Source organism: Phascolarctos cinereus, unplaced genomic scaffold (genome assembly GCF_003287225.1).
Source record: "Phascolarctos cinereus isolate Bilbo 61053 unplaced genomic scaffold, phaCin_HiC Scaffold_4;HRSCAF=312, whole genome shotgun sequence".
Taxonomy (NCBI): Eukaryota; Metazoa; Chordata; class Mammalia; order Diprotodontia; family Phascolarctidae; genus Phascolarctos; species Phascolarctos cinereus.
In genome coordinates, this window is record NW_027555847.1 from 527,690,536 (window position 1) to 527,706,329 (window position 15,794).

Sequence of the window (15,794 nt, forward strand, 5' to 3'; positions counted from 1 at the left end):
ACGTAACATTGAAACATTCTGCTAAAGCTAGAATGTTAATGAAAGTAAAATCATCAATTTAATATTTAAGGATAAATGCATATATGTACATCGTAAGTCAAGGATCTGAATGCATGCATTTGTGTATACGTATATCTATATACATACACGGACACATATATTAGACGTCACAGTGAAAGACAAATGAAATAGATTATATTTTGATCTAGGAAATGCTTCATTACTGATATGGTCCTCAATGCTGATTCAACCAATAGTCAGTAGCAATAGCAATCCACCAATTTTTGAGAGCAAAGCACAAATTAATTCAAAGCTTAAAGAGCAAAGAAAAATCTGAAGGATGCAATTAAAACAATTACTATTTAACTTATCTGAACAAATTATTTATTGCCACAAAATGGGAAGTAAATGGAGGAAAAGAAGTCAATACCATAGGACAATGTTTGCAGAGAATATAAGCTGAGTGTACTTCCATATCCTAGGTGAATTGTACTTACTGTTTTTGTTTTAATTCTTTTTTTTTTGCAATGGACCTGTAATTTACATAAATAGGAAACCAAAAAAGAAGAAACTATTTCTAAAATAATGCAGATCAGTATCTTTGTGAATTTTATAGTCAGAGTTATCTGGGGACTAAGGCACTGAGTAGTTAAGGGACTTGTTCTTCATCATAATGGCAGTACATATAAATGCAAGAACCTGAACTCAGCTCTTTCTGACCCCCAAAACTGATTTTCTGTTCATTATATATTATCAGACATTTGTTCATTATTACAAAGTAATCTTACAGTAGAAATAAGCTGTATTAAAATCTGTCATGTAAAAAGGTCTTTCACTTGCATCTATAAAAATGATGCAAACTTCATTATTAACATTATCTATCAAGAAAAATGATCTTCTATGGTAATCATTTTATTATTAATGTAAGCCAAGACATAAATAAGGGAAGTATATGTACACTTTAAATTGTGGATGATATCTAGAGAGAATCTAGGTAAATATGGATTCCTGACAGATAATTCAGTCCTCCAAGTGCTACTGTTTGCAGATTACATTGTGTTGAATGTATCAAGAATTGAACATTGAAAAGCTTACTGCATGAGGTTCATAACCACATAAACTGCTAGGCAGTCAGATGAACAACAGCATATTTTCAGCAAATGGAAAATGAATTATGTTGAAGATTAAATAGAAGGAAGAAACCAGGATAGATTGCTTTCGGCAAATCCAAAATTTATTGCAGTGAGTTCAAGCTTTTCTTTAAAACAACGGTCCTTTAAAAAATACCAATACTTGTGTTATTGATGACATTAAGTCATGGTACAAAAAAAAATCTTCATAAAAATTGAACTTGAATATCACCCAGAAAACAATAGAAGGAAAAAAATACATAGTGGATGTGAATATACTGCAGATTATCTTAACTAGGGTGAATGATGCCATCAATTGTACACTCAAAAATAAATAAAGCATATTAGTCATGAATGAATGAATAAATGAAATGGCATGTTAAGTACTTATTGTGTCCCAAATTCCAAAGATACAGAGAAAAACAAGTAAGATAGTGCCTGACCTTAAGAAACTGGCATTCTAATGAGGAAGACAATACATTGAGGAAAGCTAAAGGTTGGGGGGGAAGGTAGAAGGCCATATGCATGTAATGTCATTATATATATAGTGAAGCCAGTTTTAACTGGTTCAGGAAGCCAATTATTAAATTTTCAAAGCAATCATTTACATCTTAATAATTGGCAAACACTAAAAATCAGGGTTTGATTTATTGTTTTATTATTAGTATAGACTTCAGAAAGTGATGAGAAAAGTTAATATATTAAATATAAAAGTGTGTTATGCATACATTTATTTTTCAGAGACTTGGTCGTTATACATTCATCAGCATACTTCCGGTGCGGCATGGTTTGACAATGGGCAATAAGAGGTGTGGTGATTTGTTTCTGGGAAAGATGAAGATAAAGCTTAGCTCAAAGAGCTCAGATTCCCAAGACTACGTATTAAGAGTGAGAAAATACATTGACTGTGCTTCTCTGCCACCTTCAGAATATCAAGAATAAATGGAAAATTAAACTCTTTGGAGAGGTATGGGAGGTGCATAGGTTGGGTATAATGCATATAATAATTCATTTTTGGATATATTGATGAGTTTTCCTTAATTTTGCTTCCTCTTTTTTTTCCCTCCTCATTTACAATCAAATATTTATTTCTTGTGAGATGGCTCTCTGAGAAGGGGTAAGAGTGGGAAGAAATGGTGAAATGTAGGTGAAAAAATATGTCAACAAAAGTCTATTTTATGAACAAATGAGAGAGGAAAGTCCCCTACAATTATGGTAAACTTAGGCTGGAGTGTATGTGTTAGGGGTGGAGCAAGAGTTGAACACAGTGGCCAGGCATGGATGGCTTTCCATTTTTATCTTTAAAAGCCAGCTGTCAAATTCCTGACAGATGGTAAAATCCTCCAGGTAATAATGTTTACAGATCATAATACTCAGATCACAGATTTGAGTATTTTGGTATAATCTTTCATAATTAACAAGTATAATGTGGAAACATTAATAATTCTTGATTGCACAGATAACATTCATAACTTATTTCCAATGTGTATTTTGACAAACATTTAAACTTTTTTTCCTTCTGTAATTAGGAGGCAAAGACTAGCTTCTGACATGATGATTTCATAAGATAAAATTGGGCTTTTACTTAGCGATAATTTAATATCCAGTGAAACTACCAAAAAAGCTGATGTTTTCTTTGTTTGGGTGAAGGATGTAAGTGGAGTTTGAATAGTTGGTTATTTAGTTGTTTATATTTATTATAGAACATGTGTAATTTTCCTTGCTTGGTTCCCATCCAAAAGATGAGGCACAGTAAACCTACTTCTGTCCATGAGTCACTGAAGTCCTGGTGCTGTGTGAGGATTCAATTCAATTCAATAAACATTAAGTACCTTCTACCTGCCAGACACTGTTCTGAATTCTGGGCCTACAAATAAGAAAAAGAAAGACAGTCTCTGCCCTCACAAAGCTTACTACCTAACTGGGAAGAATATACATAAAAGGAACCTGAAAAGGGGGTAAATATCTAATATGTACATTATATACATATATATATGTATATATATATATGTATATATATATATGTATATATATGTATATATAATATATATTATAATATATATGTATATATATGTATGTATATATATACACATACATATATATTATGTATATATACACACACATACACATATATATACACACATATACATATATATGATATATATGCATATACATATATATACACACACACACACACACACACACACACACACATACACATATATATTATGTACGTATATCTTATAGAGGGTGTACACAGCCTAGGGGCATGATGTTCTATGCAGTGGAAATCAAGTAGAGCTACTGATGGAAAATGAAAACTGGAAAGTTCTGAGCCCTCGACTGGGAGGAGTTTATTGCTATGCCCTCCAGGCCTCCATTGTGGGAGTGGAGAGGCAACTGAGGGAGTTGAGAAGTTGCTCAATATCAAAAGCTGGGTTAATCCTCAGAGTGATGAATTTACAAGTAATCAGCTCACCCAGCTGGAGGCAAGATCTTCCATAGAGTGGATACAAAGTAGAGAAATTGAAGGAAAATGGAGTTAACTGAAAAGTCCTGAGGGGTGATGAGAAATCTTATGGGACTGAAGAGACAGGACTTATGACTAAGGAAACATAAAGTTATAAATGAGCTCCAATATAAAAGGATTGGTATGCCCTCTTCACATGGCCCTTTATGTACTTCTATTTTATGTTGACGACTGAGTCAAAAACTGTTGTAAGCTGCCATATGGGGGAAGAGGCACTGGCTGTCCTATCACTTAATCAACTGCCATTTGTGAATACATGGAAATCTCATTGTGTTTATTCATTATTCTCTGACCTTAGGAAAATTAGTATTCCAAGAATTGAGTATCCAGGCAAACAGTGAGACTAAGAGATCCACCAAAGCCATAAGTCCAACTAACAACCAAAACAAATAGCTGAGTGACCTGCTTGCCCAGTTCAGTAGTAAACTGATCCATCAGCTAAAGAACCGCACTTTGCAAGAGGTTAGTCCAGCTGAGTAAGATTGTCTTTTGACAGTACCTCACCTTGAACGAATATTGGTGGAAACTCCACAGACATAGAAAAGAATTCCCAGATCCAGGACTTGCAAGGTATCTCTTGGCCCCTATGCTCCCTACATGTTTTACTTAATACTTAAAATAATCTGTAGTTGAAAATTGATCCCACTCTGTCATAAGGACTTTGTTTTGTTTTGTTGTTGTTGTTGTTATTGTTGTTTTGTTTTGTTTGTTTATTGCTGTTGTTGTTGTTCTTTTCCTAAGAGAGTACATCTCCAATAGTGAGAAATGCTGAGTTATTAGGTTCCCACACAAGTTGGAAAAAAAAAACAGGAAAGGCGCTGAATGACTAACTCATTAAGGGGAGAGTGACATTCCTCAGGCCAGTTAAGCTAGGTTAACTTAACAGCAGGGTTCCTGTTTTTGCAGCCCAAGCTGGTTGGGGGTCAATGTCCTGGTAAAAGAATCTGCTACTACTCAGGCTCAGTGAACCACATGCATATGCTAACTAAAGGATCAGGATTTCCACCAGTGGTGACTCTGATTGAGGTTTCTTTAATTAGAATATGGAAATGTGAACCTAACCAATTGTGAAACTTTTGATTGTAACTCGGACCAATTCAAGTCTTGGAAGGAGGGGTAAAGGAACCAGACTAACAGTATAAAGTACTCTCGCTTTTGTGTTCAGCGTGCTTCCTTCTTGGGAGATAGTGCACCTGATTCCCATGATAAATGAATAAAGGAATTTGTTCCTTCACTCTAAAAGAGCTGTGTCCTGTTGTTTTGACTCTCCTCCAGCTCGCAACTGGGGAAGCAATGGGCCTCGACAATGTGTCCCATGCTAGCTCCCCAATCCTGCCAGTCCTGATGGTTGTTGATTACACTAGTTTGGAAGGATGACTTATAGCAACTATTTTTTCCCTATACCTTCTTAATAAATATACTTTATAAAAAGCTAATAAATGTCAATTGATTGATCAATTTGGAGAGAACACCAGATGGGAACTTGTGAGCACAATAATAGAAACAACAACCATTCAAGGTTACTTCCTAGAAGTCTGAGGGCAGCCGTGGTAATTGCTCTCTGGATAACATGATTTGCTAATCCAGTTTGATTTGGGAGATAAATTGAGAGGGGTTGCTATAGTTATAAATAAATAAAATGTTTCACCTAACAGGCAGATATAAAATGGATATTATCAGAACTCAATACTAGTTTTCTATCATCCTCCCAAAAAAAAGTGTCACTAGAAACTAAATCATTACTATAAAAAAAACCCTTTAAATTATTATTAAAAATACTCTGTTCAGTCATTTTTCAGTTGTGTCTGACTCTTTGCGATCCTATTTATGGTTTTCTTGGTGGAGATAATGGAGTAGTTTCCTATTTCTTTCTCTGGTTCATTTTACAGTTGAAGAAATTGAAGCAAAGAGGATTAAGTGACTTCCCTGGGGCCACACAGCTCATAAATTTCTGAGGCCAGATTTGAACTCGGGAAAATAAGTCTTCCTTAGTCTAGGCCCAGAATTCTATCCACTGTACCACCTACAGTTGCCTCTAAAAATGACCTACTAAGCATTCAGAAAAATTAATATTCTAATATCATTTAATTTTTTAAAAATTTAAATCTGCAATATTCCCTTTTCTGTTCAAATCTCTCATCTCTTAGCCTAGCTCAAAAGAGAATTCTACCATTTTAGCTGAGTACTCCCAGCAGCCAAAGAACCTACCTGGACAGGGACCCTTACTTTTGTTTATCCCACAAACAAAAGCCTGCTAAAGCTAGGTCAGGCCTGGACAACCTGCAGCCCATGGGCTGCTTATGGCCCAGGGCCACTTGCGGTATACCAAAGGACTTTGGGTAGCCTAAGAAAAATATACAGGATTTCCCACAGGCCACACATTATGCAGGCCTGAGCTACATTCTCACCCATGGACAAGTCTCTTTGTCCTTGCTATTCCCTGCATCAAGATTTGGGGTGATGTTTTATAAGGGAGACCAAGACAGTAAAAACACGGCTGAGATAGCTCATGCTTTTCTGGCCAAGTCTGGGTAAGGGAAAATAGGTTTCATAAAACAGCTAACATTCCACTCCTTAAGTGCTAGACAGGAGCTAGTCTGCCATATTTAAAAGTCATTTTTCCTAGCTATATACTGATCCACCCAGTTGAGGATTAGTCTTCTCCTTCTGAAATGAAGTAATGGGGAGGAACTGAGGATGCTTGGGCCACCTCCTCATTAAAATATTGACCAATCAGAGTTGCCAAAGTATGTACTGTCCAGCCAATCAAAGGAAGACACACCTCGATATAAAAGATACTGGCAGCCCTCACTCTGGGTCTTTGGTGCAAATGGAGCCACACCATTGACCTGTCCTTAATTAATAGAATGCATGACACTCTTAATAAATGACATTATGCTAGGAAAAATGGCTTCCTATTATTTACTGGTTAAATTTACCCCAGCAACAGAAGCAAGGCTTTGAGTCCCAGCAAAAGAAAAAAAAGAAAAAAAAAGCAAACGATATGTCATACAGCAGCACAAACAAATGAGGAATGTATTTTTACAGTTAGTCAATAATACTTAATGAGCCCCAACTGCATTCCTTGCTACATCCAATCTAAGGAAATACAACCTATGGCCCCTGCTGTCAAGGAGATTTTAATCTAATAAATAAATAAGTATAAATGACACAGAAGTATGACCTGGCTTTTCATTCAGATATGTTCATGAACACATGAAAGAACCAAATGTTAAACACTTAAAATGACTAGAGTGAACTAGATAAGATGACATTGTTTCATGATAGAATTTAATCAGAAAGATTTTGTTTTAAAGAAAGTGGTAATAGTTTTAGGGGAAAGGATGGGAGAGTTTTACAAATGATGGAAACAGGATGTAGACAATGATACAAATAAAAATAAAAGACATGAGCGTGAGTCAAAGCAGCTGGATACAAATTTCTTTTCTAACATTTAATATTTTTTACAAACCTGGCAAGTGATTTAATATTTCTGGACTCTGTTTTGTCACCTATAAAATGAGGCATTTGTGTTATAGACGTCCTCTAGCATCCTTTCTAGCTTTTTATTCATGATCTCAATTACCTTAACATATAAACATATTCATTTTCTTTCCAAAGGCCCAAGTTGTTCTGAGGCTTTCAACACTCAATATTCCCACACACAATGAAGCATAAGGATGTCATCCTGAAATCACAAGGACGCTTGATCAATTTAAACTTACTTAGAATATTAAAATGGACAGTATATAAAAGCTACAATTTCAATCTGGCCAGAACTCCTAGCTTAGATTTTTCTTTTCTTTTTTTTTTTTAATAAGTGTCTCACTCTCTTTTAAATTAACTCTCTGAACATCATCTTATTGTATCAATTAACCATTTAGATAATGGATAGGCAGCTTGCTAAAAGGTGTCTGAAGAATTGACTTAAGTCCTGAAAGTCAATAAGAGCAGGTTCTATAGGAATATGAAGAATAAAAAATACCTTTAAGAACTTTCCAGATATTATCCTAATTGAGAATTACAAGAGTGAACCACAAAGCACTGTTAATAGAGACATTGTTACATATGGTGAAAGACTGTTGTTTGAAGATGACAATTAGAATATCTGTGGATAGTTTTCAACAATCCTTACAAACCCCAGACTCCATTTAATCATGCATATTTCTTGAAGAACTTTCAAGAAAATCTCTAAAGAATGGACAGGTTCAATAGAGATGGGAGCCTTCCCCATAATTCAATGTGTTAAATTTGCCTTAATTCATGTGACACATGCTTTTATCATGCTCTATTTCTTGGTTTACTTTAAGAAATTAAACACTAGTGTAGCACAGTGGAAAAAACAGTGAAATTGGACATGGGAAAACTGATTCTCAGTCCTTTTGAAAATAGCAGTTAGAGGCAGAGGCAAGATGACAGAGTGAAAACAGTGACTTGCTTGAGCTCTCCCCCAAACCCCTCTAAATACTCATAAAAAATGGCTCTAAACAAATTCTGAAGCAGCAGAACCCACAAAAAGACAGAGTGAAACAAATTTCCAGCCCCAGACAACCTGGATGATTGATCAGAAAGGTGTATCGTGCCAGTCTGGGAGAGCAGCGCAGCACAGCAGCAAACCTGGAGCAGGCCTCAGAGGACTGAATCGCGGGCAGCTGTGGAGGTTCCCAGACTCCTCAATCCACGAATGTCAGACAGCTTAGAAGGTCAGTGGGAAAGTCTGTTTCTGTCGGTGGTCAGAGAGGAATGCGGGGTTTCAACTCCATTCCCCAATGGGGGGGGGGGCAGCTGCTTCCGGAGCTTCCAGCCCACAGATTGAGGGGGAATCGAGTGGCTGATCACAGAGGGACTGCAGGGATCTCTTTGCCAGTGCTGAGGCAGGAATTTCTTGCTTTGCCTGTGTGTGGATCTGGGTCACAGTTCTGGGTGGCAGGGCTGGGGTGAGGAGGAGCGCTGGCATGGTAGAGCTTGTAGTGACTGTGCAGAAGAACCCCTCCTCACAGTTACAGGACAGAAAGGAATACTTGTGGTCACAGGCCAGGAAAGGAGTAAACACATCCCGCCTTATCAGACCACCTTGGAAGAACTGAAAATTTACAGGTCCCTACAAGTATCTCTGAAAACAGCTACACAAACCCCTGAAACTTGGGACAGTACACCCTGCACATTGGAAGCAGACTCTTACCTTAACAAAGAGTTTAAAACTCAAGTAATTGGCTGGGATCATGAGCAAGCAGCACAAAAAGAGTCAGACTATATTATCTTACTTTGGTGAAAAAGAAGATCAAAATATACAACCGGAAGAAGACAACAAAATCAAAGCTCCTACATCCAAAGCCTCCAAGAAAAATATGAATTAGTCCCAGGCCTTGGAAGAGCTCAAAAGGGATTTTGAGAAGCAAGTAAGGGAAGTACAGGAAAAACTGGGAAGAGAAATCAGAGTGATGCAAGAAAATCATGGAAAACAAGTCAACAGCTTGCTAAAGGAGACCCAAAAAAATACTGAAGAAAATAACACCTTAAAAAATAGCCTAACCCAAGTGGCAAAAGAGGTCCAAAAAGCCAATGAGAAAATCCTAAAAAAAAAATTGGCCAAATGGAAAAGGAAGTCCAAAAGATTACTGAAGAAAATACTTCCTTAAAAATTAGAATACAGCAATTGGAAGACAGTGACTTTATGAGAAATCAAGACACTGTAAAACAAATCCAAAAGAATGAAAAATTAGAAAACAGTGTGAAATATCTCATTGGAAAAACAGCTGACCTGGAAAATAGATCCAGGAGAAGAGAATTTAAAAATTATTGGACTCTCTGAAAGCCATGATCAAAAAAAGAGCCTAGACATCATCTTTCAAGAAATTATCAAGGAAAACTGCCCTGATATTTTAGAACCAGAGGGCAAAATAGAAATGAAAGAATCCACAGATCTCCTCCTGAAAGAGATCCCCAAAGGAAAACCCTATATTGTAGCCAAATTCCAGAGTTCCCATGTCAAGGAGAAAATATTACAAGCTGCCAGAAGGAAACAATTCAAGTACTGTGGAAACACAATCAGGATAACACAAGATTTAGCAGCTTCTACATTAAAGGACCGCAGGTCATGGAATATAATGTTCCAGAGGGCAAAGGAGATAGGATTACAACCAAGAATCACCTACCCAGCAAAACTGAGTATAACGCTTCAGGGGAAAAAATGGTCATTCAGTGAAATAGAGGACTTTCAAGCATTCCTGATGAAAAGACCAGAGCTAAAGAGAAAATTTGACTTTCAAATACAGGACTCCAGTGGAACATGAAGAGGTAAACAGGAAAGAGAAATCATAAGAGACTTATTAAGATTGAACTGTTTACGTTCCTGCGTGGAAAGATGATATTTGTAACTCATGAGAACTTTGTCAGTATTAGGGTAGTTGAAGGAAAAAATTGTATGTATAGATAGATAGATAGATAGATAGATAGATAGATAGATAGATAGATAGATGGCACAGAGTGAGTTGAAGATTAAGGGGTCATATCTGGAGAATAAAATTAAGGGATGAGAGAGGATGATGTTCGGAGAAGAAAGGGAGAGGTAGAATAGGGTAAATTATCTCACAAAAGAAAAACAGAAAAGTGTTTCACAGTGGAGGGGAAACAGGGGAAGGTGAGAGGGAATGAGGGAATCTTATTCTCATAGGATTTGGTTTAAGGAGAGAATAACAAACACATTCAATTGGGTATGGAAATCTGTCTTACCCTACAGGAAAATAGGGGGAGAAGGGGACAAGAGAGCAGGGGGATGATAGAGAGGAGGGCAGATTGGGAAAGAGGGTAATCAGAAGCAAATACTTCTGAGGAGGGACAGGGTGAAAGAAAGAATAGAATAAATGGTAGGGTAGAATAGGATGAAGGGAAATAGAGTTAGTTTTTTACAACATGTCTACTAAGGAAGTGTTTTGCATAACTGCACATGTACAACCTATACTGAGTTTCTTGCCTTTTCAATGGGGCGGTGGGAGAGGGAAAGAGGAGAATTTGGAACTCAAAGTTTTAAAAACACATGTTTTTTTTAAAAAAAATTTCACATGCAACTGGGAAATAAGAAATATAGGAAGTGGGGTACAGAAGTCTATCCTGCTCTACAGGGAAATAGAAGGGGAAGGGGATAAGAGAAGGGAGTGGGGAGAGATAGAAGAGAAGCAACACAGGGAATGGGTATTCAGAATGCATGCATCTTGGGTGGAGTGGTGAGAAATTTGGAACTCAAAAACTTGTGAAAGTGAATATTGAAAACTAAAAATAAATAAATTTATATTAAAAAAAAGAAAATAGCAGTTAGACCATGACAAGTCACATAACCTCTGTCCACCTCAGTTTTTCATCTGCAAAGTAGGGATAATAAAACAGACAACATTGCCTTATTAAAGTGTTTTAGTAAGGTTTGCATGAGATATGAAATCGTGTATATAAAATACTTCGTGCTGTATAGATATAGCCTATTGTTAATATTACTGCTATCATGTACTCTATATTTTTTGATGGAATTCAGTTAAACATGGTGTAAAAACAAGTATTGTCCTATTATTAGTAGCTTATATTTACTGTATTACAGACATGTGCAAAAGCTGGGACGTAGGAGGTGTGTGAAAGTATTGTTTTGTTTTACTGAGATATAAGGTAATTATCAGTAAAATCACTGAAAACATCTTTGAGATAACTCTAGCATTAAACATGAAAATTAGGATATCACATACCTCACCCTATTATTACATAGTTTTAATTTTCTCTGAGCATTCACATTTTTTATATATTTAAATATGATGTAATTAGAAGTCTGTGAGGATTTAGCATGGTTACACCAATTTAAACACTGGTCATAACTTTTTTAGGAATTAATTTTATTATGGTCAGCACTTCTGACTGTAATGATGATCAGATTCCAGTATGGATTATTTGACTAACTCTCAAGTGTATCTGTTGCAATGGCATTTGTCTTCTACTGACTAATAAAAGACAGGAAGCTTTTAGTGTTTAATTCTAGGCATGTGTTAGTGTCTTTCTGTTGTTTTGTTGTTCGTTTATCAGTTTTCAAGAGGATCAGTGGCATTGTGGGTGATGTCTTAACTTGTGAATGAACTGGATTTATGTGAGGCAGAGTTGCCCAAAGTTAGCAGCTTCACTCTGTCTTCCAGGGTCATCAAAGTCCAATGGCAATACAAAAGTCAAAATGACTTGTGATGTCTCAGGGTACAGTGGATGACCTTGGCATCTTTGATAGCTGAGAGAGCTCTAAGCTCTCTACAACTCCTGCTTCAGCTGTCTTCATGGCCATTATTGTTGTCATCCACTTGTTCCACTAGGGGAAGTTTTCACATGCTAGGAGTAGGCATGCCCCTAACTTTCTGATGATTTTTGAGGCCTATCGGTTTCCCTTAAACTGATTTATCCAGTCTGCTAAGATGGTCTTACCAGTGCATGGCCATTGAAGGTTTGGTTTTTTCAGTTACTTTTTTGGTACTATTCTTTTGCTTTTTTAAACTATTTCATTAAATAATATAGATTAAGTAATTCTAGGCGCTTGAAGAATAACTTGCATATAATTTGTGGCATAAGTGATCAATATTTTCCTGAATTAATATCATAAAATTCAGTTTTTCTATAGACTAAAACACAATGTAGCCATTTGCTGGATACTTTTTTTTGTCAATGAATTAGTTTTCAGTTCATGTGGATATCACTAATAGAATATCCTTTTAGTTCCCACTTCACTTGTATATGAGACATTTACTGGTTCTGTCTAGAGATAAATCACCATAAATGTGTAGATATGTACACACATGCAAATATGTGACATTAAATATGAAACATATGTGGTAGAGCATTACAAACTAGTATCGGTCTGTTCAACGACAGGCAGACATAATGTACCTTGATTGTAACGTAGTGCTATCATTTTGGAAAGACAACAACAAACCAACCAACCAATCACATCATTGTGTGCATGTCATTAGCTTTTACTTTTGCTTTGTGGAGTGAGAACTGTTTATTCAATTAATATTTCTTTAGAAATTTAACCTTTCATAATGTATTCTGAGAATATCCCCTATGCTTTTTGTTGAGGGTATTCAGCCTTAAAAATTGCATAGCCATCTGAAAACACACAAAATATACTTCCACATTTCTCTGGTTGGCATTTGTTTCACTGTTATTAACCATCCTCCATCAGCATGGGTGATAGATCAAGATTCTGAGGGGTTTAGGCACCATCACCACCATCTTCATTATTCTCCCAACAGCTTTTCTAAACTCTATACATTGGCAATACAATCATGTTCTTTGAATTCTAAGAATTGGTAACATCATTATTTTCATAAAACCAAAAAAAAGTCAAATTTTAGTAACAAGTTAGAGAACATCTAGAACAATTCCAACTCCAAAGCATAGTGCCTGATGAATGGATCCAGTCTCCATTTGAACACAATTTTTATAGATATGGAACTAATTATGCTAAAATTTAGCTTGTTTTCTTTTTTTTTCTTTAATTTAATTTCCTTTTCATTCATCAATTCTCTGTCTTCTATCTGTCCCTCTTCCACCCATTTATAATGCAAGAAAGACAAAACCTAATAAAAATATGTAGAGTCAAGCAAAAGAAATTCCCAAATTAGACAATTCCTCCTCTCCCCTCCTTTAAGAAGAAAAAAAAAGGCTTCATTCTTCACTCTGAGTTCCTCACTCTCTAATTGGAGATGGATAGCTTGCCCTATCATGAGTCCTTTGAAATTGTGGTTTTTCCATTGTGTTGATCAGAGTTTCTAAGTTTTTCATTTTTTTTTTGTTGTCTTTACAGCATTGTTGTTACTGTATAAATTGTTCTCCTGGTTCTGCTTACTTCACTTTATATCACTTCAAAAAACTCTTTCTAGGATTTTATAAAATTATTAATTTCATTATTTCTTACAGCACAATAGCGTTCCATCTCCTTTGTATACCAGCCATTCTGAAATCCATATGTATCCCTTCAGTTTCTAAAATTACTGTAATATACATACATATGTACACATATATACATATACATATATATATATATACATATATATATAGTAGGAACATATCCAATAGAAATATATATATAATAGGAATGTATCTATCATCTATCTATCTATACATATGTCTTTTGCCTTTTTGAACTTTCTTTGGAAACAGGACTAGTAGTAGTATTTCTAGGTAAAAGCATAGGCAGAATTTAATAACTCTCTGGCCATATTTCTAAGTAGCTTTCCAGAATGGCTGGTCCAGTTCACAGATCAACTAACACTGCATTAATGTACCTATTTTTCCACAGTCCCTTCAGCATTTGTCATTTTTTAAAATTTTTTGTCAACTTTACTAATCTGATAGGTAGTAATGCAGAGTTGTGTTAATGAGTATTTCTCTAACTGTCAATGATTTAAAATATGTTTTCATGTGACTTTGGTAGTCTGGATTTCATCCTCTGAAAACTGCCTATTCATATCCTTTGACCACTTATTAATTGGGGAATGGATCTTATTATAAATTTGAATCCATTCCTCATATATCTTAGAAATGGGAGAAACTTTCTACAGCCTATTTCATTTTCAAACAACTAAAGTGTTCTTTCTCATGTTAGTTAATTTTTTTTAACTTCTATTGTAACTCATTGGTCATAGTTTTCTCCTAGGGAGGCATGCAACATTATTTACCATTTAATTGAGAATAATGCTCTTTAATTAAAATTAATTGATTTGCAAGGGAATCTATCAGAGTCAGGACAAGGCATTCCTATGACATAAACAAGGTTTGAGCTTTGTTCTACCTGTGTGTTATTCTTTAATGGAGTCTTTGCACTTTCTGTATAAAGTATGCATCTTGACTTATTTCACATACACACATGTATGCATGCACACAAACACATATATGCATGCACGCACATGCACACACCTACCAAGGAGACTAGTATCTACTGGCCTTTTAAAAATGTACATTTATAAATGGGACTATGCACATTTTTCCTCCTTGTGTCTAGCTAACTTTTCACAAAGAAATACAGATTCTTGTTTTGCGATGTAGGTAGCAGTCTACAACACATACTTCTATACTTGTTTCTTAAGAATGGCTATAGAGGCTTCACTGGTTTATAATTAAAAATAATAGAACTAAGAGCTATCGCTTGAAAACCCTGATGGTAAAATTTGAAGACTAGTCCTCAACTGGATAAATTGTTGCTGAGCAGTTTGTTGCTAAGTAAATTCATGACTTCTAAAACATAATTTCTTCAAAAGATTAATATTCCTTCCTCCATGGCACTTGGAACTTAACAAGATGCTAAAATTAAAGAATATCATGCTGTTGCTAACTGCTTAAGTTGCATCTTGATTTATACTTATGACTCATTTTCGGTATATTTTTCCTTCCCAAGAAAATAAAAGCTAATAGGCATCACAACCTGAACAGGATGGTCAACATAGGTATGGCATTGCAGAAAATATGATAAAATGTTTCTCCTCCACTCATTTCCTTTTATGACGGTAGGTTTTGAAATAAGGTGATTCTGCTCCTTTCCAATACTGGCACACAATACCTGAAAGCAAAGTCATGCTGGGAGGATAATCAAGGTTCTGCAGAATGTCTCTCCTGGGAAAGATCTTGTTAATCATTCAATTCAATGCAACTCAACAAGGAACCGCTACAAACCTAAAAAGTGATTATTCAATTTCAATTTGAAGACCTCCAGTGAGGAGATATCTAATATAAGGCATTTCATTCCATTTTTGAATAGCTTTAATTATTAGGAAGTTATTTCTTTCCTTAAGTATACAATTGATTGTTTGCAATACCAACCTGTTACTCATAGTTCTGCCCTTTGGGATGAAACCAAAAAAAATAAAAATCAAAGCCCTTTTCTATATGAGTGTCTTCAAAGTACTTGAAGATATTTGTCGCTACCTTTCTTTCTCCAAACTAAGTGGCCATAGTATGATAAAATTATCCACATGTGGCACAAACTTGAGGGCTTTCACCACCCTATCATGTCATGACTGCCATTCTCTGAATGCTCTCCTACTTATCAATGTCCTTCCTAAAATTTGGCACCTACTATCAAACACAATACTTCCTACTAGTGCATTATACTGTGC